This window comes from Tenebrio molitor, chromosome Y, assembly GCF_963966145.1.
Source record: "Tenebrio molitor chromosome Y, icTenMoli1.1, whole genome shotgun sequence".
NCBI lineage: Eukaryota > Metazoa > Arthropoda > Insecta > Coleoptera > Tenebrionidae > Tenebrio > Tenebrio molitor.
Window position 1 is genome coordinate 1,706,626 of NC_091056.1, and position 26,519 is coordinate 1,733,144.

At 37.5% G+C, this 26,519-nt stretch overlaps 1 long non-coding RNA gene across 2 annotated transcripts in view; it reads right to left on the minus strand.

The window, feature by feature from the left end:
- LOC138140525 (uncharacterized) overlaps positions 1-26,519 on the minus strand; it is a 180,903-nt gene that overhangs the window by 33,485 nt on the left and 120,899 nt on the right. Inside the window, exons 3-4 of one of the 2 annotated variants that reach the window (XR_011162561.1) lie at positions 25,939-26,167; positions 25,115-25,886 (exon numbers count right to left, since the gene is read on the minus strand). The exons of the other annotated variant lie outside the window; for it this stretch is intronic. This is a non-coding gene — a long non-coding RNA (uncharacterized lncRNA). Of the gene's footprint in view, positions 1-25,114; positions 25,887-25,938; positions 26,168-26,519 lie in introns of those variants that run through there. 2 annotated transcript variants of the gene reach the window in all.

Here is a 26,519-nt window from a genome sequence, read left to right on the forward strand (position 1 = left end):
AAGAGAACCAGAAGGTGTTAGAAAATAATTGGTAAAGGATTTAGAAAAAAAAAATTTTACTCTAGAACTTTTGTATTTGTTGTTTTGTTGGAAAATAATTTGGGGAGCCAATATCCCAGGATTTTTACTATTACACGTAAAGTGCCAATGTACCAAAATCCATTCTACAGCCTGTGTGTATGTTTCATAACAATTAAAGTTTTAAATTATTACTGTTCTTAATGCGTTCACTTATTTAAAAAATGTAGCAAACTGGCAGCAATGTTCGGTTCAGTGATAACCTAAAATAGATTTATTATGATAAATCACAATACTGCCAACTAAAATGTCAGATTTTCATAAATAGTCCGAATTTGAAACAATCGTGAATGGTATATAGTAAATATCGTATCATAAATTATTTATTTCAATTATTTTTGACATTTACTTGACAACTTTCAAGTTAGCAGGTTATAATTCAAAATGTTTCAAAGAGAACATAACATTTTTATTATTAAATCAGACTACAGTAATGGAAATCGTGGTGAAAATGGTAATTAGGGTTTTCATTCGTCTAAATCCTCTGGAAACTAGCATTTCTCTGCCTAGGCAAGAAAATCGAAACAGGAATTTAATGAAAGATTTTAGGTTGGCAGGACAAAATGTCAATGTCATGTGGAATTTTTGTACAATTTTTTAATGTTTATAATGTTTTCTGGATCCTCGTGGAGTGCAAATAATAACGATATTATGTTTCTCTGTAACAAGATCATTTTTATTGACACTTAACAATTTATTTACAATATAAAACAATCTGTTAGAATATCATCATCAAACCATGAGTCGTGATGTAAAAATTATCGAGCGAGATTTGAAAAGAGAAGAGGAAAACGAAAAAGGGAGCAGTCAGGAGAATAAAAGTACAGAAAGGAGAAAAATTGTCGAAAACAGAGATGAGAATACTCCAGAAAGTGGACAGGAAGTAAATTGCTCGAAAGATATAGAAATAATCTCTGAAACCGAACTCGAAAACGAACAGAATCAAGGGTTAAACGAATCATCAGAGTCGTTAAACGAATTCGAAGAAACACAAAGTCTAGCTCAGGTTTTGGTGCTGGAGCAATCACTGCCGGCTGGGGACGAGGAATACGTCTTTCGAGGTAATCTCGATGATCTTGATAATCAAGAAGTCAGAGTTTCAGAAAGACAAACGAAAGGACAACCTCCTGACAGATTCAAACCTCAAGCGAACATCGTAAGGGATCACGAAGAGCCGAAAAACCGAATGGAAGCACTCAGCGGAGTGGACAAACACGACTGGATCCGAGCCATGAATGACGAAATGAAGGCGTTGACAGAAAACTGCACTTGGGTGCTCACCACGTTACCAGAGGGAAGAAAAACAATGGGTATTTAAAAGGAAGAAAAATGCCAACACTGGCTTGATAAAATATAAAGCGCGACTTGTAGCGCAAGGCTTTAGCCAGAAAATACGGAACAGATTACGACGAGGTATTTGCACCGGTCGTAAGAGCAACAACATTACGTCTGTTGCTCGCGGTAGCAACACAACGAAAACTCAAGATTCACCATTTCGATGCGAAGACTGCATTCCTCAACGGAGAATTAAAGGAGACGATTTATATGAAACAACCGGAGGGATTCGTTGCCGCAAAGGAAGAATTAGTTTGCAAGCTCAACAAGAGCATATGTGGACTAAAACAAGCTGCGTAAGTATAAAATGAAAAACTGCATGGAGCTCTCACTAAGTTGGGTTTCAAACAGAGCACATCGGACTCTTGCCTGTCCTCCAAAATCAAATCAAAGGCCCTCCTGTACGTAGCAGTATATGTCGATGACCTCCTAATAGCTGATGAGAACGATTATGAAATAGAGAAAACCGCTTACGGACTCGAGAAAGAATTCGACCTCACCAGGCTTGGCGAACTAAAGAGTTATTTCGGCATCAATATCCAGAGGGACTCAAATGGAGTCTTCTACATGGATCAAGCGCAATACATCCAGAAAACCATTGACAGATTTGGATTGAAAGACGCAAAAATCTCCGCAACACCCTTGGACACTGGATACTTGAAAATAGCTCGTGACGGAAAGCCTATGCATAACGGAGAAAAATTCCAGAAACTCATCGGAGCTGTGCTGTATGTAGCGACACACACGCGACCTGACATAGCAGCAAGTGTGTCGATCTTAAGCCAAAAAATAAAACAACCGACTGAAACTGATTGGAACGAGGCTAAGAGAATTGTCAGGTACCTAAAAGGTACAAAAGAATTCAAATTGAAACTGACGAGCAACACGGAAAGCCTCGAAGTCTACACGGATGCAGATTGGGCAGAAGATAAAACAGACAGTAAATCACACAGTGGATTCGTATTTTTATACAATGGGAGCGCAATCGCGTGGGCTTGCAGAAACCAAATTTGCACAGCTTGGTCGAGTTGTGAAGCCGAATATATCGCCATAGCAGAAGCGAGCAGGGAGCTGTTATGGTATAAAGACTACTCGAGGACTTTCACGTAGAACAAACCAAGCCGATCCAAGAGTTTGAAAACTTTTCTAGAATCTTATATGGCCCAATCTTTAATTTGTCTAATTTTTTCCTGTTTAATCGGTTTCCGTTTTCAACATACACCGAATGTCCTACTTTTAACTCGCACTTTCTTCTATTTTTGACAAATCGTTGCTTGTTATATGTGTGTGACTGAAGGAAATCAATGTATGTTTTTTTGGGTTTCAATTCATCTGGTATACCTGATTTTTTTCGAATAAAAACTTTCCAATAATGCTATTTTATTTATTTATTTTCGCGCTAACTGTTAAATGCATTTTAACATGCGGCATATCGTTGGATTCAGAAAAATAATCTCTTTCAAAATGGGTTTAAAAAATATACCAAGCTTTTTAAAAAAACCAAGTTGATTATCATCTGACCTTGAATTACTTTTTGAAAAAAAAATAGTCTATGTAGTGCTTATAGTGCTTTGAAAGTGATTTATTCCAGTTTTTGTTTTATTTAAATCAAGCCATAAATAACGGAGATATGGCTTGCGGCGTTTTTTAGGACGCACATGTATAGCTTTTTTTCTACGCCCTGTATACTCGCGTCCGTGTAAATATGTATTGGTAAATTTGGATCAAAGATTACTAAAATTTTGATATATGATTTACAGAGTTCTGTGTTTACTTAAGTATTACATTTTAGGCTCCTGCCCGTGGGCTCATCCTAAGGTTACAACTATCATTCACTGGTGCCCTTATCGGGCCTACTTGTTACTGGAGGTCGCAGCCTGTTTGATCCATTGATGCATGCACGTGCAATTTTTATTTTCAACAAAGGAAAAAATAAACCTTTTACTTTTCTTTTTATCTTAAACTATAGGAGAACAGATTCCTGATGGCGAGCGGTGTGGGTTACTTTGCGCAGAGCTTGCTCCGCCCAACTTACAGACGATTGCTTAAAATGAATTGACCCCACAGACAGTGATGTAGTTAAACCTTTATTCAAACTAAAAATATCAAAGCTGGGATAAATACAAAATAAAGACGGCCGAATTTGACGTACTTGACTGCGAATAACAGGTTTGATGTCATTTGATGGCATTTTTTACTATTTACATTGACTTATTCCACAAAATTTATATCTACACGAATGCTACACCTTCACCACTGATCAGCTACGACCAGTCAGGATAGAGCAGCTGACTGTTGTCAACTGCGCATCCCCACCGCTCGCCATCAGGAATCTGTTTTGCTGTACATCCTAACCTAAGTTATTTATTTACACTATGTACAGAGTGGGATTTGGGTGGGATAAAATTTGTAGGAGGGGAAGGGTGCGGGCTTGCCCCTTTCATTTCTTGGATTTGCTTTAATTATATTTCACCTTCCAATTTATCTCTTTGCTACGGGAAGATCGAGAGATGTTGATGTATCAGCCTGTGCTTTCTTCTTGGAAATGAGATGTTACTTGTTGTTACGTCGGTTATGCAGTCGATATATTCGTTTTTGCCTCGTTGGGCAAAGAATTTTATTATTATTATTATTTGGTATGTTGGTTAACAGGTTGTACACCCAAACAAAAACCAACAGTAAACAGCGTTATACAATGCAACAGCTCAAAAAGCGACTGTGTACCCGTTACGGGAAACGCTCAATTAAACCTCTGAAATGCAGGTAATCAATCTCTTAAATTGTCCAAGGCTAATCACGAAAATATCGCACTCACTACAGTTGCTATTGAATAATGTGCAGGCAGTATAAAGAGGGGAACGATGCAGTATATTAGTAACTGCTCGCGGAACATAAAAAAACGACCAGATCTAAGATTTGCCCGAGGCACATTGAAATAAATTTGGGATAACAAGAAGGGAGAATTAATAATGCCGTGTATGATCATATATAGAAATATCAGAATATATTATAAAGAACACAATTAGGAGTACCTCTTGTAGGAAATTCAGCAATTAACTTGAACAGAAGATACTTGGCAAACTTCCTTTGAACCGACTCCAAAGCATGAAGACCTCTTCGATAGATCGGCGACCATACAATTGAACAGTACTCCAATTTAGATCTGACCAAGGTAAAATAAGGTGCCCTTAAGCAACTCTCAGACTTGAATCGTTTGCACATGAAAAAAATCAAACCATTTTTGGAACAAAGTTTGAAGATTTTTTAAACTATCGGATAGATTATTAATTCAATATCCTAAACTGTCGAAAAAGTTGTGAAAAAAATATTTTCTAGCGCGCCGGAATAATAGTACGTCGAGCGGCCGCCAGAATAGCGTCCGTGTCGGCTCAACCAGCACCTGACCATCTCCAGATTTGACTTTTGTCACTTTCACTTAAAAAATAGCGAGATCTCCTGGAGGCTATGATTAAATTAATTAGCTTTTGGAAGGCAGAACATGTAAACATTTATTTATTTAAAAAAATAAAACGTTAACGCACAAATAACTCAACAAATTAACAGAAATTATTAAAAGAAATGTTCAAAGTGTTTTCCTTCGACTGCTAGACAATGTCCCAAGCGATCTTGAAAGTTTCTTCGCGTGTTATTCTTGCCCTTAATTCCTCCCCAGTTTCTGGTTGACCTCTTATGCGTTTTTTTAACTGTTGCTGTTGGGAATTGCATGGTAAAAATTATACCCTCTGTTAACTTATGATCCACTGCAGATTTGGTGCGAATTTTTATTTTTTTTTAATAAATCATTAATAAGACTATGTAATGCATACTGTTTGAACAACGAACGACAAGCAGTTTTATTTTACTAATTTTACTCTTCAAAGTTGAAATTAATGAACGTAAATAATTTGACAAAACACGTAGTAGGCGATATGGGAACAAAAATTAGGTTTTATTTTTTTATTTATTATTTATTTTAATCATAGCCTCGAGGAGATCTCGCTATTTATTTTTTAAATGAAAGTGACAAAAGTCAAAAGTGGAGATAGTCAGGTCTCAGGTGCTTGTTGAGCCGACAGGAACGCTATTCTGTCGGCCGCTCGACGTACTATTATTCCGGCGCGCTAGAAATATTTTTTCACAACTTTTTCGACAGTTTAGGATGAATTGTAATCTATCCGATAGTTTAAAAAATCTTCCAACTTTGTTCCAAAATTGGTTTGAATATTTTGATCAGAACAAAAGTTAACAGGGGGTACAAGTTTTACCATGCAATTCCCTATGGCAACAGTTAAAAAAAATGCACTGTATAACAGTTGTCTAATCCAATCAAACAGTGTTTCCAATTTAAAGCTTTAATATAAGTATTGACATCAACTTGCAAGATGAACTGAAAAACATCAGGTTTCTTCTTGGTGGGAAAGTATTTAAGGATTTTCAGCTGAGAAGGATTACTAAATACAGAGCTATTCTGCTTTACCAAAAATGATATAATATGTTCTTTTCTAAATCACTAGAAACCCCTGAAATGCGTAATCTAGGCGAAATGGTTTTTAAGTCTTTAATTTCGTACGAGTCCACTAATTTATTATCCAAAGCAAATTTTTGAACTCGGAAGGATCATGGCATTTCAGAATTTGAATAGTGCCGGGCCCAGGATTGATCCCTGTGGTACCCTGGATTCTATTGGTTTTTCCGCTGAAATTGTGTTGTGTTAAGTTTTCGTCCCGACAGGTAAGATGAGATTAATTTTATGAAGTCCAGTGGAATTTTGTTGATATGCATCTTGTGCAAGATTCCGTCTATCCAGATCCGGTCGAACGCTTTTTCCAGGTCCAGCAGTGTCATTACCGTATTTTTATCCTTATTGAAGTTTATTAGTATGTCGTTTACTATCCTGGCCACTTGTTGGGTGGCACTGTGGTCCTTTTTGAAACCAAATTGGCATCTTTTTTTGATTTTTAGCATGTCCAGTATCCTGTTAAATCTGTCATAAATAACCTTTTCAGCAATTTTTGAGATGGTATTCAGCAGGCTTATCGGTCTGTAGCTTTCGGTCCGATCTCTTCTTTTGGTAGGTTTCAGTACCGGGATTACCAGCGCCGTTTTGTAGCTTTCAGGGAAGTAGTTTAGTTTAATAATTATCGCGCTGATTATGCATGAAAGCTGAACAGCTGCTTTTTTCGAGAGATTTTTGATTACTTTGTTGCATATACCCGGGTGATTTACTATTTGGTAGTTTTTTGATGATTCCGCACAACTCTTTGGGATTTGTTAAGTAGGTGGCGAAATAGTGTTCGGTAATTATTCTTGTCATTTGCATCGCCTTCCTTAAAAATTGGAATTATTAAAGATTTTTTCAAACAGTCAGGAAAAGAGTTCATGGAGATACATAAATTGAACAGGTGGCTCGGTGGCCGCATGGCTGTCGGAGAAAGTACTCCGAGGTCGCGGTCCCGATGCTAGTGGGTTCGAATCCCACCGAAGGGGGAGGATTTTTTCAAGGGAAGGAACCTCCGCCGGGCCATGGATGTGTGTGTATGTCTCCTCGGGGCTGACGGTAGGGTGGTGGAAGGAAGAATCAACACTCTTTCGGCCACCACCGCGAGGTCAGCACGGGTTCGAGTCCCGTCGGGAAAAGGCGCCCATGGGTGTATAAATGTTGTTGTGTATGTCTGTGAATGTGAGGTGGAATGGGCGTGGGTGGCCGGGGAAAGTGCCCCGGAGCCCCGTCGCATCACCTGAGAAGGCAAAGGAACAAGGAAATTGGTATGGAAAAGACAGCCGACCGAAAGGTACCGTAAAAAGCCGTATGGCAAAAAACGGGAATGGCAAATTAAAAAAAAAAAAAAAATAGTGTTCGTCGCTCTCGCTTATCGTATGTATTAGTTTGTTTACTTCGTTTTTGATGTTAGTTTGCTCTTGCGTCGCGTTCGTGTCGTCTGTTTTGTACACGTTGTGGAAGCGCTCGACTGGAGCTTCCGCTTTCTGTTCATTCGTGTTGGCTTCCATGCAATTAGCAATTAGTGGTGGAATTGTTTGCTTGCGTTTGGAAAAGGTTTTGGCAAGTTTCCAAATCGAGTTATCATTGGTTTTGGCTTTCGTTAGTGTTTCGTGCCATTTATTGCTTTTGAATTGCGCGATTTTATTTTTAATTTCTCGGTTGAGCAATTGCATCTGCTTTTGTGCCCGTGCTGACCTGTTCTTTGATATGTTTTTCACGCTTTATTCCTGGCTTTTATCGTGTTTAGTGTGTCGTCGGGGAGTTGTATTTTCTGTGTGTCGATTTTTATTGTTTTTGAGTGTTTGTTTCTCGCTTTTTCGATGGCTTTTGTGTACTTGGTCACTTCAAGTTCTAGCTGATTCGTATCAGTGATTTTATTGTGTTAATGTGTATTTTGGTGTCCAGTGTTTCCCAGATTTTTTTCCAGTTTGTATTCTGGTACGAAATTATGGTTTTCGTGGTGTTTTCGCAGGGTACGTCGTCGATTTGTATTTTCACCGGGTTGTGATCCGAGCTTAGTGCCGTTAGTGTTTCCGCTTTGGTGTAATTTTTGATCTTTTTCATCAGAAATAGGTCAATTGTGGACGGGTTTGTCTGGTTAGCAGGGTAGTGTGTGCGTTGGTGGATGATTTAGAGCTCGATGTTGTTTTTGGCGACGAATCTTTTCAGTATGTTGCCGTTGGCATTATTACTTGCGTTACCCCAGTCTTTGTGCTTAGAATTTAAGTCCCCTTCAATGATGATGTTATTTGCCGTGTTGTACGTTTTAAGGAGACTGTTAATGTTATATTTATTGGCTGGCCTATTGCACATTGTTATAATTATAATGTTGTTGTACGTTAGTCTGATCGCAGCGGTTTCAAATTCCGTGTCTGGTAGACGGACTTTTGCGTATGGTATTCCCCGTTTATTTATCTGTTTTCAGAAGTTTCGTTTCAGACATGGCTAATACATCAACATCTCGCGCTCCGAGGAATGCCTCGAGTTCAAAAATGTTACGCTGTTGGCATTCCAGAGGTTACAATATTTAATTTATTTGCCTTATGGACCATTGAGGTTGCTAATTTTTTTTCGACACTTCGAATATTGTTTGTATTTGCTGTAACGAGCAATTTTTTTGTTTTAGCGTGAGTTCCGCTACTATTTCTAATATTTTTTTAATGTTGATAATTGGGTTTAGCTTACGGATTTCCTGCATTAATTTGACAAAGTCACCGTAGTTGGCCTCTTCTTGGTGTTCGCCGTGGGCGGGGGTCGGTGCCGGGTTCCGCTACGTCCTGGGGTTGGAGGATTGAACTGCTTGCGTCCTCTGCGTCCATGGGTTAATTGCCGGTGATGGGGCCGGGATGTAGGTCTTGTTTTGTTTGTTCCTTTTTTCAGCCGCTGCCGTTCTGTTTCTTTCGACAACGTTTTTCTTCTGTTGATATTTTTCGCAATCAGTACCATTCACCAAGTGTCCTTGGCTGCAGTTGGCGCATTTAATCTTCCTCTGATCCTCTCCCACGTCTTTTTTCAAGGTACATTCACTGATCAGGTGGTTGTTCGCGCACTTTAGGCATTTTGCTGCCGCGTAGCAGTTCGTCGCGGCGTGCCCCCATTTTTGGCATTTGTGGCATTGCACAATTTCCTTCCTATTGATCAGCTTCTTCCACCTGACCATAATGTGTTCAATCGTCTTAGCTCTTGCTTCCAAGTCCAGGAGGGTCGTCTTATCGGTGATCACAACGTACAAGGGGTACTTTGTATTTTTCATCTGATACACGGTTTTGCAGTTGATACACTTAGCTTCAAGGTCCGTTTTTACGTCATCCTGATGCGGTCTGTTGTCAAGTCCGTATGCCACAAAACCGTGTGTTCTTTCGCTTTTGGTCGCGTACGTGTGCCACGGAGCGCTTTTGTTGTTCTTAAGATATTATTATTATTATTAACATTGAGCGGAGCGGAGATCAGTGATGATCTATTAGCTCCCACGCAAAAATAAAAACTTTAAAGTTGATTGTCCACTCTGCTTTTAAAAACATTTAAACTGACCGCACTTACAGTTTCTTCAGTAAGCTCATTCCAAGCAGCAAACACTCCATTTGGAAAAAAAATTGCGTCTGACGTTGGTGGTACAGCACTGCATTTTCTGTTTGAATTTGTGACCTCTCAAATGTGGATTGTCAGTCAGCCTGAACAATCTTTGCAGGGAACTGTATTTTGCGATGTTAAAAACTTTAAATGGCCAAATGAAATCGCCGCGCTTTCGTCTCTTTTCAAGTGGTAACAATTTTAATCTCCCAATCCTGTTGTCGTAGGACTCATTCCGCAAACTCCAAACACGTTTGGTGGCTTTCCTTTGCACTTTCTCAATCAGTTTGATGTCGCGAATCAATGTTGGAGACCATATCACGTTTGGATATTCGAGCAGGGGTAGTAAATATGACTTGTATATTTTTAGAAAGATTGTCTTAGAAGGCCGAGAAAAAGCTTTGAACATGACATAACTGCTTGTATTTGCACGTTTAACTGTGCGTAAAATATGCTCTGACCAGGATAAGTCGCTAGTGATTGTGACGCCCAAGTCGTTATGAGAATCTACGCGTGTTATGATTTTCTTGTCAATGAAATATTGGACAGCTGGATTCTTTTTTCCTAAATGCAGTACCTTACATTTATCACTGTTTAGTGTTAGAAGCTAGCTTTCACACCATTGCGAAATCCGATCTAAGTTACTTTGCAGTAATGATGACTGTAAAAGAGCGTTAGCATAAAGCTTAGCATCGTCGGCATAAAAGGCATGAAGAATATTTATCACTGCGCTTAAGTCAGAGATATAAATCACAAACAAGAGAGGCCCCAACACTGACCCTTGCGGCACCCTAGAAACAACTTGACGCTCGTCTGATATCGAGTCGGCCACCTTCACATGGAAGGTACGATTGCTCAAAAAGGCCTGAATCCATTTCAGCAGATGTTCACGAATTCCAAAGTGAGAAAGCTTGACCAACAAGCATTGATGAGGGACCCTGTCGAATGCCTTCTCAAAGTCTAGGTATAAAACGTCAACTGGCCTAAAGTTATCAATTTCCAGCGTCCAATCATTCACACATTCTAGAAGGCAAGTGACAACCGACCTCTAAAGGAAGACAGCCATGCTGTTGTGGGGGAATAACATTATGTTTTAAAGCAAAATTTAGTAGCTGTTTGGAAATGATACGTTCCATTAGTTTGCAACAAATCGATGTTAGACTAATGGGACGATAGTTGGAAGCCAGAGTTTTATCACCTTTTTTGTAGATAGCGGTAACAGATGCTTCAAGCCACTCTGTAGGAACAGTTGACGAGAAAAACGACAGCTTCATAATGTGAAGCAAGGGGAGAACTAAGGTTTCGGCACATATCTTTAAGGTAGACCCCGAAATGTTGTCCGGCCCAGGGGCCGTTAATTTTATTAATTAATTTTATGTTTGAGAGTTCTTCTAAAAGTAGGGAATCATTTAGTTCGATTTCATCCAATGAATCGACAATGTTTGGAATAAGAATTGATGGGAAATTTAATAAAGATTCTTTAACATAGACCGATTCAAAAAAAATTGCGAGAATGTTGGCGGTTTCTAAGTTATTATTACACAGTGAACCTGCATCCTTTATTACTCTAGGCGTAGACACTCTGGAGGATATCTTGCTGTTGATATACTTGTAAACAGCTTTAGTATCTTTTTCTAGAAGTTTGTTTTCGTAATTATTTTTGGCTTTTTTTAAGTCATGAGACAACTTATTCGAGTATTTACGATGAACCAAATAATCTGACTCACTGTAACTTCGTTTAAATTTTAACCATAGTTTACGTTTATGTTTTAATCTAGTGAAAAAGTTATGAGATATCCACGGTTTTTCTCTGTTGATTTTAATTTGTTTTTTCCTAGTCACATGGGCAGTAGCAACCTATAAAAGTTTATGAAAGAGGTTCCACGCTTTAATCGCATCTTGAGTATTATAGACTGGGAGCCAATCAGTTGTCGTTAAGTATTGTTTCAATTTTTGTTGATCTACGATTGGTATTTCATGATATGTGTGTCTAGGTTGCTTGAGGGCATATGTTTATAATTTGAATTCAATAACTACATGGTCCGATTTTCCAATAGGAGATTTGATATCAATGCAAGAGATCATGTTTTTGTTGTTGATCTAACAAGGAGGGACAGTTGCCGCTGCGGAACCTTGTAGGTTCCGTAATGAGTTGTTCGAGTGTAGAGCTCAGTAGCAAGTTGGTAAAGTGGGAGGCGTAGTTGTTACCAAATAATGGATCTTTCACTGGCCAGTGAATCGTTGAAAAATTAAAATCACCCAATATCATCAACTCACCATGCACCATACTTAGATTGCGAAGTTGGTCAATTAATTTTATGTCATCTTCCTGAGATGTATCTGGGGGTCTATAGACAGCCTAAAGTAACAGTCGTGTTTCCTTCTCTTAACTGTAGAAATAATGATTCAATGTGTGGTACTTTTATGTTTAATTTATTTATATTGTAAGAATGAAAAATTGATTTCTTAAGAAGTATAGCCACACCACCACCCCTACTTTGTCTGTCGTCTCGAAATATTAAGTAGTTATTTATGCCTAATATTGAGTTGTTTATAGGAGATGATAACCATGTTTCTGTGAGTAAGACACATGCAGGACTCGTATTCTGTAAGTAGGCTTGAAAACTAGGAACTTCTGCCATAAGTGACGAAATATTAGTGTACATAACAAGAAAATTGGAAATTATAATATCATTTGACGGACAGTTTGAATCGTGGTCAGTAGTAATTGGAGAAGGGGATATTGATTGCTGTTGTTTCAATAACATGTCATTCTTAAACTTTTCAATAGCGATCTTATAACTAGGGCAGGCAACGTCCCAAACTGCATGATTTACGTTACGTAAATCAATTTTGTCACGTTCAACACGTTTGATGCAATTAATGCATTTAAATGTGGTAGCTGGACACTCGGATATTGTGTGATCCAGCCCCTCGATATTAGCACATTTGGGACATGATCTTTTCTGCTTGCAATTTTTTGAGGAATGTTGAAATTTGTTACAGTTGTAGCAACGCAAAATTTCTACAGCGTCAAATACATAACAATGATCATACCCAATGAAAACGCTTCCAGCTGCAATTAATTTGTCGTAAGTAGCTCTGTCAACCTGTACCACTGCTTGAAAAATTTCTCTATTTCTTTTGGTAGACCAATACTTTATTAATTTACAAGAAGTGTCCGATTTAAGCGCTACATTAGTCCCGAGTACATGTTCTAGAAGTCCACTAAGTTCCGCTTCTTCATATCGTTCTGTCATGCCAACAATTTTTAGACGAGGATGAACACCTTTAAGTTCGCGAATGTCATATTTGTCTGAAAGCTTCTCTAGAGCCAATTTTTTAAAACGCACATTATCATCTGGACAAGAAAAACCCACCAGTAACCCGAGGACTCGGTCGGCGACCGCCGAGCGGGCGGCCGTGCCGCAAGTCGCGTCAAGGCGAATTTTGTGCGTGGTGATCGGAATCCGCGATCATCGAAGAGAGCGGATTGTCGATCCCATTGTGAGTACCGTTTGGCGCTGCCAAATCTCTGGAGCCGCCGAGGAGCCTGAAAAGTTTACCGTTTCGTGGTCGAGTGACCCCTCGCAATCTAGAGAGGTAATTACCGCACTTTAGCGATTTCGCATCACTAATACCGTTCATTAGGGGTGGTTCGATCCAGTTCGATTACCGTACTGTACCGTGAGGGAGTACCGGAAAGTCCTTCCTCAAAATTACCGTCGAGTAGCCCCTTTCAGCGAAAAGGTAATTACCGAACAATTTGCATTTCTCAATGTTAACGTACATTCGTTAGGGGTTGTTTGTTTTCTTGCAAGTTCCCGTTCTTTCGTTAATGGTCCATTTTGCGAGGACACGTCAAGATCACGCTGTGATGCCACGCCTGGTATCGCAAGCGTAAGACGAATCTCGTCGAGTCCAGCACCGCAACGTGGAGCATTTGCGATTATCGTTGCGCCTATCTTCGGATACGTCGCCAAATTCAGATCGATGCTATCGTCGCCTATCGAGCAGAAAATTACCGCCAGACGATCTCATCGGAGTACGTCGCCGGACACGCAAAAACCCGTAGGACACGCCCTTCGAGGAAACGACCAAGTCTCCAGATAAGTCGCCAAAATTTCATACCGTTATTGTTAAGTACGACGCGGCTTTATTAGAGCGAGACGGCTCGAATTCCCCGCTTCCCATTTTTTGAACACTCTCGTATTTTGGAAATTTCTCATTATTTTTGAATTTCTCACATTTAGAAACTTTCTCACATTTTGCAATTTTTCACATTTTATAGAGTTTTCACATTTTATAGATTCTCATATTTTTACATATCGACATACATATCATTATCAGTTCAGATTCTCGGAACTTTTCCGATTTTAGCATTATTAAATTTTTTATAATTTTATAGTCAAGGTCACTACTCCACACTCATGTATTAAATTTAATTTAATTTTCAATTCATAAATCAGAATATTGCATTTCGTTGAAAGAATCATTTTTAGTTCGGAAAAGTTAATTCATAGACCTTGTTTCTTTATTCGTCCGGAAAAACATTAGGTTTAAGTTTATTCGAAACAGAATCATAGTATAAGTTACAAAGTGCCTGTAAAGGAAAGCTTTTCTAAAAAGACCAGAATAAGCGTTAATTTATAAGGTCTTTAATGTGAACTGTTTCAACAATTTTCATCTTTAAAACCATTTAGAAACTCCATTTTCAATTCGACGAACCAGCACACAAGACCAGTGCCATCTTGCTAATTTATTTACTGTCTGAATGACTGAATAATCAGAATAAACCGTATTATTTAATTCCAACGGAATTCGATTTTTTTATTTGTTTTCCGACGTTTGAAAAACTAGAGCGCTTGTCCCGGCAGCTGGACAAGGTATCCAAGCTCCCGAATAGTTGCCTGGCGCCCTTATACGAACCCACACCCTTGCCCTGAAAAACCCCCTGAGAGCCCGGAGCAGTCACTGACCCATTTTGGGCCGCAAGATATGCTTGCTTTTGTTGTTTATTTAAAATAATAATGTCTGGTCTGTTATGCTGAATATGAATGTCAGTTAAAACTGTTTATTATTATATACTTTTTCTGCATGCCTTTACAGGCTGTGACACCACATCGGCATTTTATAAGAAAGGCAAAATAACATTTCCCACACGATTTGAGGAGCAGCAACATTTACAAGATGCTGCAGATGTATTCAAGCAGCAAAATCAAGATGTTGATACGATTCATCATGTTGGTGTCAAATGCATTCTCCCTTTATATGGTGCGCGGAATTCTCTACTTGATCTAAATCAATTGAGATTGATTGATTTAACCAAAGCCATAGTTAAAGATGTTCGTGTGCAATTATCGAAGTTACCTTGCACAGCAGATGCAGCTAGGGAGCATGTAAAGAAAATATATTTGCAAGTACAATCATGGCTGGGTAACAATAATTTACCACCGACCGAATGGGGATGGAGGGTTAAAAATTTCTTAATACCCAATGCCATGAACCAGCCTCCTGCTGTGATTAACAATGATTAACAATAATATTCTGCAAATGTAAATCTGGCTGCGGAGGAAGTTGTGGATGTAGGAAAACAGTACTTTTCTGCACGCGAGCGTGTGGGAACTGAAATGGGGAAACCTGTAGCAATTGCCCACCAACTATTTTAAATGAAAATGAGATAGAAGAGGATGAAACCGGGGAAAACATTTAATTTTTATAATACCGCGAGATCATGTAAATTTATAATTAGAGCAGGCTATGACTTGAAAATTATATTGGCAACATCGCTGACATCTTGATTTGGTTCAAAATTCAACAAAAAAATATCCAACTGCGAGTTAACAGCTGTATCGAACATCCGGCTTGGATATATGTGTTTGTTACAAATATAGCATGAAATAATATATTTCCCTTAACATTTCAGTGTTTCATATATTATATTTTCAAATCTGTTACCTAGGTGTGATTCGCAGGTAAACTGACCGCCGCGCACACTGACCAAAACCCTATTACTACTTGGCGGGCAACTGTCCTGTAGGATTAAGCCCACCCGTAGATCTTTTTTACCGCGGTGCCCAAATGACCCATGCCCCTCGTATACAGTTACAGGTAGCCGGAGTAGCCAGAGGGGTCCGGCGCCACTAAGACGGGGTAGAGGGAGGTAAAGATTGAACAGTGATAAAAAAAATATATTTATGCTTATTTAAAATTTTACTAAATGGCTTTTACACACGATTTTATATGCATGTAAAAAGGATGATTGGATTTACTGTTGCTCTAAAACTGAGTGCTTGCTTTATGAAATAGTTGACAGAAGACCATCTTCTTCGAAACTATTGCGCAAAATTACCAGATCATTCAAACAAAAGATTCAGTTCCAAGAATAATCTGGTACCGGTCTGTGCTAGAAAATCTTTGAAAGTCAACATTTTCCGTTTGAGAGTTGCTGTTACTTGTTCAATAATGCATTATATAAAGGAAGACGTGCCAGAAGATGTGAAAGTGTCAGAACTTAAGAACGACATTGCAAACAGCCCCCGACATGTTTTTGGAGATCATCGCAACTGTTCCAATTACTTTTGTAACAAGCAAAGAGACACACCTAACACTGCAGAAGCCAGTATGCTCTCTACGATGACTGAGTGTGGACTGTTAGACGACATTTGGTCAGCAGGATAGAGACTTAAATTTAATGAAAAAAGTCTTATAAAAAATGTGAACAACAATTCTGCTGAGCGCTATAATTCAATTTTAGCGAAGTTTAAAAAAAGGAGGCTATGAGATGCGGTAAGTAAATGTGATCAGATTTAGTACATATTAAATTAAACGTTTTTATTAAATATTCAGGTGCAATGCAGCAGTCATTTCAAATAACTCGGGCGCCAATTTCTTCACCACAGTCCATAAACACATACAAAAATATACAAAAAAAATTTCCCGGCTTCAAGAGGGAAAACGAAAATATCGTTATAAAAAGAAATTAAAATTTGATGCAAACATAAAAAAAAGTGACGTTCACTATGGCCCTGATGCTCAAAAAGTTGATTCGTAGGACTGTCGAGGAAATAAAAAATTTGGAAGAGTTGACCAGGGCGCAAAGAGATTCCTCTGCATGGCACGAGCAAAGAACTGTTCGATTGACAGCTTCCAATTTTGGGCGTGTTTGTAATATGCGACCTTCAACAGATCGCTCCAATTTCGTAAAGGAACTTTTAATTCCTAGTTCTGTAGGAAATAAATTCACGAAATACGGAATTGAGAATGAGATTAATGCGTTTAATTCTCTAAAGCAAATCCTCATTTTTACGACAGGTAATGTACCTTCATCGCCCACCAAAAATGTTATGGTTTAAAAAAAATGTGTTTTTCTAGATATCAGCAGTAAGACAATTAAAGATTGCGGATTAGTCATAAGTGAGCATCATCCCTTCTTAGCTGCAAGTCCAGATGGAGTAATTGGGGATATTGGACTGATTGAAATAAAATGCCCCTACACGGCAAGGGACTTTTCCCCTGAAAACGCAATAATTTAAAAAATCAAATTTGACTCACTTGAAAATGGTCATTTGAAGTTGAAACGTACTCACGCACACTACTTTCAAGTTCAGGGGCAGCTTTTAATAACGGGCCGTCAGTTTTGTTATTTTGTTATATGGACACCGAAGGGACTGATTTTAGAAAAAATTTAAACTGATCCCGACTTCCATGAAAGGATGCTGCCCAAACTGAAAACGTTCTATTGGGAACATCTTTTACCCGCTTTAATTCAAAGCGGATATTAAATTTTATTGGTATAATAGTCCTTTAATAGGTATTGTTATACAGGGTGTTTGGTGTTTAAAGTAACAAACTTTTCTGAGATGCACAGCTAGGTTAAATGAACAACTTTTCTTAGTGACATTTTTTTCAATTTCCTTTTTTTATTATGCTGAACTAAACTGACTAAACTCTGTTTCCACTGTTTGAGAACCACTGTTCGAATCTGTAATTATTAATACCAAGCTAATAAAGATTTGTAAAGGAAAATGCCATAGCTGCCGCCTTTATAATTTAGAAATCCGGTGGATCTCACACAGTAGTTCTTCAAATTGAAAAAATTATTACTAGAAAATTATAACACATACTAAAAAATGTTACTAGAATAAAAGTTTTATTTTGTCTATTTCTTTACACAGGAGAAGTTTGTTACCTTATACCCCAAACACCCTGTATTTTAAATATTTCCCTCCACATCAAATTGAACGGTATTTGTTTTAGAACTTTCAATTACAGCCTCCATCACAGACATGCAAAGTCCAATTTAATTGCACTAACACGAGTAATAACCAATGTAAAAAAAAATATCTATCTTTTTAGTCTCTAAGCCATACGGGCTGAAAGGTTATAGTTTTGACTTAATTTATTTTAATTATTGGAAAATATTTTCACAATTTTTTAAAAGGTAATGGAACAGCGACTCTTGAAATCCCGAGCGAACTAGTGTAAATTAGAGGTGTTAAAATAAATCGTTAAATAAGTTAATTGGGATGGGTTTCTTTAAATCGTCGATCCACAGAGTGTGAAAACGTTACACTATTACCTATTATTATGCCATATATCTGCACAAATAGAATAAGTATTCGGGCACCACTTGTCCTTTCAAGTGTCGTAAATTTACTGTTGACAAAACTGTCGTTGCCCTGTTGTAAACCTATTATGAGAAGGTACCAAAGAAGCCAACACGACGTAGAAAAATTTTGTACCAAACACAGCATTTCGTGAAGAGCGCCAAATGTGAAAATTAGAATTTGGCTCTCACCACTGGCGTATTCTTCCCCTTCAGCGATACTTGAGAGAAGACTTTTTTGAACTGGGAGCTATGTATGCATACAGCTCAATATTAATTACAACAAAATGGTAGAGAATTAAAACCTTCAGTATCTTTTGAAGAATTTAAAAAGTTGTTTGGTACCCGTGCCATTATTGATTGTATTAAATACCCAAGAATTCACATGTACTGGAGCAAAAAGTTTAAGTTAGAAATAGTCGCAAATGCTATACCTCGGGATAGATTTTATCTCCTTAGAGTCAATTTTCACGTTGTTAACAATCTTGCAGCTTCCGATGAAACACGTAAAAAACTGCAACCAATGATACATTTAATCAGAGATAAGTGTCGCGGCATACAAAGATATGTAGGTTCATTTCCAATAGATGAACAAATTACCATTTCTTGGGAGGTGTCCGGTACGTCAATTCGTGTAAAACAAACCTTGACCAGTGGGTCTGAAAAATTTTCTCATCACTACGTTAGACAGCACTGTATTTGACTTTGAAATATATCAAGGGTCTACAACTTCACTTGTGAACAAGGACGTTGGTCTTGGGCCATCAGTTGTACTCCATCTAATTCAGACCATTCCAGAAAACAGTTTTATTTATTTTGATCGATATTTTTCCACTGTGTCTTTATTTGAGATATTGCATGAACAAAAAATAGAAGGAACAGCTACGATTATATCCAACCCAATAAAAGGAACACTTTCAAAAAGGATAAAGTCATGAAAAGAGAAGACAGTCAAGAAGTGGATCGAAACGGTAATAAAACGTGTATCACCAAATGGAGGGACAATAAATCTGTATTAATGATTTCAACTGCCTCTGCAGTAGACCCAATTAGTAATGTCGAAAGATGGAATAAAGTTTCCAAACAGCATGTCGATGTTCCTTGTCCAAAAGTAGTAAAATCATATAATGAAAAAATGGGAGGGCTAGATTTCTGTGACTAGATGATGGAATGTTACGGAACATTTTTCAAAACTTTTAAATGGACATTTTAAGGTTTTCTGCATCATTTTGATTTGACCATCGTCAACAGCTGAATGGAGTAGAGAAACGATTGTAAACGAAATAAGTATCAGTCAAAGAATATACTAGATTTGCTTCAATTTAAATTAGAAATAGGGGAATATTTATTAAGTGGAACAAGGAAACGTCCTACTGAGAGCAACAGAGTCTCAGCCATAATGCAAAGGACCGCCACCTATTCCCTGTACAGACAAAAGATAATTTCCAACACTGGCCGAATTCCTTTATTTTGTCGTTTGGAATCCTGCAGTAGCCGTTCCAGAGTGCGCTGCACCAAATGTAACGTTTTTTCATATTTAAATAACAATCAAAACTGTTTTATAAAACTTCATAGTAAATAAACATTTTATAACAAATTTTAAATATTTTATCAAATTTAAATTCCGCATTTACACGCTCACAACACTCACAATTGGGGCACAATGACGATTGCGTATTACTGATACACTCCGACATAACACAATTGTGAGTGCCCCCAAAATTCAAAAACCAGGATTTGAAAAAATCTGAAGTCTTATTGAAACCATTATACACCCAAAACTTGCATTTTCTTTGAAACTGTCAGTTTTGAATTGTCTCTGGACCGTAAGGCTTAAACAAATATGCGATATGCAATATACAGGGTGATTCTGAAATAAGTTTGAAAAAAAAAACGGTAATTGGTGATGATGAGAAGAAGTCATCGACAAAAAAAATTTCTTGCAAAAGTTTTTTCGTTTTCGAGATACAAATGATTTAAAAATTTAAAATTTGGTCAAAATTGCTAGTACGCTGCTAGGTTAAAGATGATTATCTGATTATCTTGGTAGTTTAGCAACAACAATAATCAAAGGTAAAATGTGCCCGTCAGCCACAAACTTTAATATTTACATATGACATTACTCCTCTAGATCATTTCCATAGAAACATTTACAAAATAGTGTGCTTGCACCTAGGACTTTATTATGGAGTTGATGTAACAATGGTTGCTAATGACGTAACAAATTCGGACAAATAGGTATAGACCCATCCTTGTATTTTCGACGCCTATGAATAGGAAAAATTTGTCCGTATTTGTTACGTCATTAGCAACCATTGTTACATCAACCTATGGTAATTTCCATCCTTTTGATTTATTTGAATTATTTTATACAAGGATACTCCACATTTTTTTTCCAAACTTATTTCAGAATCACCTGTAGGTATAGTAAATTCATTTTTGTAATGACGAACTAGCTGGAACTTTTTTTTTTTTGTTAATAAAAATTGGACAATTGGCAACGATTTAAATTGCCATATTATTGTCGCTGCCATAATGAATGAATTTCCAAAACGGAGTAGAGCATCAATAAGCAAGCAGACGAAGCAGCAGCAGGCTTTCAACAAAATAAAAGAAATTACTCATGGAGATAATAGAAACGTAATGAAAAAGTACAAAATTGTAGAAGCAAATGACGTGACCCATAACCTAACTTTTTAAAAGCCAAAATTCGCGGTAAGAAGGTGTGTTTACACGACAAAAGTTACTAAATTTAGTAATTCTGGTTCGTCATTATAAAAATGAATGTACTTACTATAAAGGTGTTTTTTTAAGGCTGGGACTTTCTTGGATTTTGGTATTCGAATAGTCACTTGAATATTTATTCGAAGTTATACACCGTTCACGTTGTATACGCTGTTCAAAAATCAAAAAACCATTTTGGTGCAAATGATTTATCTGTCACTGTGATAAGTTATAGGAAATGTCATGAAAAATTTGTGTTATTTGCACCACAATGGTTTTTTAATGTTTGAACAGCGTTTATTGAGCATTGGTAAATTCGCATTATGTTGGTTCCCTGCATGTCACTATTTACAAGACATAACCTCATAGCCAAAAAATAAAATTATTTGACCTTGACCAAATCCATACTGAATTTACACTGTGCCCATTTTATCGGTTCCCGCCTTAAAACTACAAAATAGGCAACACAATTTACTTTTCGGAGATTGCTATGTTTAAAAAAAAAAGTTTTTGAAAATTTTCAAAAGGTTGCATTGAATATTACCGTCATGGATGACATCAGTCATCAAATACTTAAAAAATTTGTAAATAGAGGAACTCTAGTTTAAGCTATTAGGTTATGCGTTATGTCACTTTGTGGCATACTGAATGTTTCACTTTGGCTAGCTATGTTTCTTATTTTAAAAAATAAATAATTTCCACCAAGATAACTGTGCAATGTATTATGTGTTGCCGATTGCTAAACCGTAAGGCGGGAAGAGATAAATTGAACATCTGTTCTACGCTAAATTCGCATTATGTTGGTTTAATTTAAAACGTCCGTTTTTTTTTTATTTTCGCATTTGATGTTTGAAAATGAATGCTGAAGAAAGTTTATCACTAACGCCGCCGCAAACTGCACAAAAGACGTTAGAAAATTTACTGCCGGAGAAGTCCAAATCCCAGAATGAAAATTAAACGTTTTGTTCATTGTTATTTATTAATTTGCTTTGTTCTCTACGAGATTTATTTTTTGACGTCTGTCAGTTGACACTTCACGCTACCAACATCAATACAGTAAATTTTACTAGTCTATTCTAAGACTCCAACGACCTATTAAAGCACTCAAATGACGTCATTTGGGTGCTAGAATAGACTTATTCTAAACGCAAAACAGAAAAAAGTTATAATAAAATCTCTTCACGTCTAATGTGAAAAGTGGAAAACACATTTATTTTGGACTTAAATGCACTCAGATATTTAGGTGTACTTATAAAATAAGTAGAAGTTTGTTATAAAGCCTAAGGCTAAGTGTACCTTATTCTATGCTAAATCTATAGTCAAGTGAACGAAATCAATCCCAACTTTAAGAGTTTTGGATAACATTATTTGACAGCGAAACATAGTAAATACGAGTATGTAGATAGGTCTTTTTTCACCCCATAGTAGGCGTTGAAGTGCCGATTGTGAACGCACTGTATCTACTGATTACGGATCACGGTTCAGCTGTTTGAATCTTACGTTTTACACGAGTGGTGCGTTCACAGTCGACTGTTCAAGGCCTACTACAAGGTGAAATTAAAGAAAACACCCAATATAATGTCTTTGATTAAAAATATTGGGTGGGTATTCGGTACATGACCGTATCCCGCATTGTCAGCGGACCAACGCACGAAACGGCACTCGCCGCAGGTAAAGACTTGGGACGACGGACGCCCGACTGGAATATTTTCAGTAACGCACGAAATGGGAACGTACGAAACAGCAGTAATTCGTTAGAGTAAGCAATAAACCCGGCAAACCAACCCCTGCTTATTGTAATGATGATTTACATGATTTGCACCTTTAGAACGGGCGCACTCCATCCCCGCGCGGGTTTGAATGCGCACGCCAAAAATCAAGACAGTCTTGATTCCAACTTCACTTGAATGCGCGTGCCAAATTCTTCTCCACACACACGGAGTTTTACCTGTACCCCGTGGCGTGTGCATTCAAGTCTTGACTCTTCCCTCTGTGTGTGGCCCCCATAATAAAGCAATCTATATATATAAAAATGAATCGCCGTTCGTTCGTCTCGCTAAAACTCAAAAACGGCTTGACCGATTTGAATATTTATTTTTTTATTTTGTTCGCTTTACTTCAGGGGTGGTTTAAAAAGAAAAGAAAATCGGAAAAGGTGCCCGGAAAATTGGAAAATTCGGGAAAAACTGAAAGTGCTTTTTTTCTGTGGGAACGGCTGGAACGATTTGGCTATTTTTTTTTAATGTTCGTAATAATCCTTATGAGGTTTTTATGTAAAAAAAAAATTGGAAAAGTTGCCCGGAAAATTGGAAAATTCGGGAAAAACTGAAAGTGCTTTTTTTTGTGATGGATATGCATAATTATTTTTTTTTGTTTTGTTCGTTATAGTCGTGAAAAAGTTTTCAGGAAAGAAAAAATCGGGACAATTACAAAGAAATTCGAAAAATTCGGGCAAACTGCAAAAATTAAAATTTTTGTATGCATTCTCTGGTAATTTTGTATGGAAAATGACGGGACACTTCGCGATTGTTTATTTTGATCTGTCATCTGTCGCTATCTGTCACTATATATTTTGGTTTTACTTTAATGCTTTGTAACGAGTACACGCTTGACTCTTATTGTTTCCAATGCCGAGGAGAAGACGAGGTGACATAGGTCGTCGAAGTCAATCAAATGTACGACGAGCTACCTCTAATGAGAATAGTCGTATTGGTATGTCCGAATTGCGTTTGAGAGTTACTGACAATGAAGCGGATAGGCTTAGAATGCAACGAGTTCGTGCACATCAATCACAACAACAGCGAGCACGACAAAATGAACATGACCGATTACGCCGAGGCAGTGCTCCTGTGAACCTGGAACGAGCAGCATTCCACTAACTCCGTACTCTGATAGATTGCAGGTTTTTTGACAGAAGACAGACACAGAAACTGGTTTGGCGGGAATTAATCTGCAGGGATACAACGGTTTTCTACATAACGTGAAACAATTGAGATGGAGAGTTTAGTATTTTTCACTGCTTTATGTTTTGGAACTAGAATTTAAAAACGTGCAATCTATCACCGTACGGAGTATACCATCCGGAAATCGATTATGGTGCCGACAAATCAGTAGCAATTGGAGAAATGTCAATTAGCGGTGAATCTACTGGATTGTGTTGTGCAGGTGGAAAAGTAAAATTGCCACAATTAGTCCCACCACCAGATCCATTACGCTCATTAGTTTCTGGGATGGGAAGTGTTTCTAAGCATTTCTTGGCCAACATTCAAAAATATAACAGTTGTTTCCAAATGACGTGGTTTGCCGCAACTCATATCGTACAGGACAATTTCATGCCCACTTTCGAGGTAGTTACAACGTAATAGTTTTTGGTAACATTCAAAATTGTATGAGAATAATTTCTCAATTTCTCAAACGATTACAGATCCAAGGACAAATATATCACTTATTAGGAGCCCTGTTACCACCACCAGATGCGGATCATCAATTCTTAGAAATTTATTTCATGGGCAATTCGGATGCGGAAATTGATAGGCGTTGTGCTTACAATCCAACAATGAAGCGAACCATTGTCCAAGAATTGTAAACGTTTCTTCATCAGAACAACGAATTAGTCAAAATGTTCAAAATTGCATTAGATCGGATGCCATCCGACAGCCATAATATCGTCATCAGGGCTGATAAAACACCTGCGGGTGAGCACGCGAGAAGGTTTAATTCACCGACAATCGACGAAGTGGCTATTGTTATTGTCGGAGAAAATTTGCAATTTAGAGATATCGTGCTTCATCCTTGAAATAATTAATTGAAACGTATATCCGAAACGCACAGGACTTACATTAATCTTCTGGCAGGGGGAAGACGGATACCACTTCAACATCAAAATGGTTAATCAAGTAACAGGTAAGTAGAGAAGATTAAATAATTAATTTTTAAAATATGTGATTTTAATACCTCTAAGCGTAGGGGAAACCGGGGCAATGGGGCCACCAGGGGCAATAAGGCCACCCCTATATTTTAAAAACCGCGTTCTTATTTCCTTCAAAATAGGATGCTGCCATCTTCTAGAAGGAAGAATAAGTTGTATAGCAAAAATCGTCGTTGTGGTGACATCAGTTGGTGTTTTATAAAATAAAAAGCCAAAGCGTGAGTTTTGATCTAATTTTGGGTGTAAATAAAAGTAAGTATAAAAATAATTTAAATAAAGATATTGCAATGAAAATTTTTGACTTTAATATAAGATTATTTTAACACAGGTTAGTATGTATTTGATTGTCTTATTGAATATTACAGATTATTATATTTTTAAAATGTTTTTAAGAGTCAAATAATGGGGCAATAAGACCACCCACAAAACAAAGTGGTTTATGTGCGTTTTTCCTTTTTTCAGATGATTCTCCATTATAAAAGAACCACCAATAAGGATCATGATGGTGAAAATTGCATTATTTGTGGTGACCATGGTAAAGGTCGCGAGACTTGGTTCAGGTGCCCCATATGCGGGAAATGGGCGCATAAAGACTGTACTGGGGCAGATACACTAACTTAATGATTATATGTGTGATTTTTGTAATAATGAATAATAATCAAAGATAACAACATTTTTTAATTCTAATTCTAATTCTAATTGGTTTTGGGGTAATCAGGCCAGGCGTGGTCTCAATACCCCAGACCCTGGGGTAATGAGACCATCTGTAGGGTTGAGTTATTTTCATTATAAATCTCAAAATTTTTAAAATTGTCCGTATCTCTGGATTCAGGTTGATAAGAAATATGTTAAAGTTTAACTTTGTCTGATAATGATAAACAAACTCACCCAAATAAAAATAATATTCATGCTTTCCCTTAAGGTGGCCCCATTAAAATCTCTTATGAATTTCATTATAAAGCATCGTGTGTAGGGCCAAATTCGTTGTTGGATGTACCTATTCCGTTGAATGGCAAAAGCGTGGTCTGCCACATGCGCACATTGTAGTTTGGTTAGTTGACAAAATCAGGCCAGATGAAATTGATTCCATCATTTCAGCTGAAATCCCCGATGAAACAGTTGACCCAAAATTGCATGTAATACTGACTAAAAACATGATACATGGACCTTGCGAAGTTTTCAACAACAACTCACCCTGTATGATCGACGGTAAGTGCTCCAAGCGATACCCAAGAGACCTGATTGCGGACACTATCACAGGTAATGACGGATACACAATGTATCGTCGGCGATCAGTTGAAGACAATGGGCGATCGGTAGTTGTGAAGGTAAAAGGACAAGATGTTCATGTAGACAATCGTTGGATTGTGCCATACTCGCCAATATTGTCCAAAGCTTTTGAGGCTCACATCAATGTGGAATACTGTAACTCCGTCAAGTCGATAAAGTACATGGGTAAAAATCACCAAGGTGGCAAATTACAAGTTTGGAAGCTATGATTATGAAAATTAGCTTAAATCGTCACTAAACTTGTGTATAAATAATATTTAAATTGGGCAAGCACAAAACACATTAATTTTTTTCTAATTTGTTTTTCAAAAAAGCCATCGCAAAAAATCGTCATTTCGAGAACTTTCTTTTTCTAGCATTAGCTTTTTTTCTTCGGCGCAAATAAGACAAACTATCTTTTTTTAAGCAACTTTTTCGGCCTTGTTTTGGTATTTTCAGCCTCGTGGTGCCATATTGCTATGATAAAAACAACAAGTATAATATCT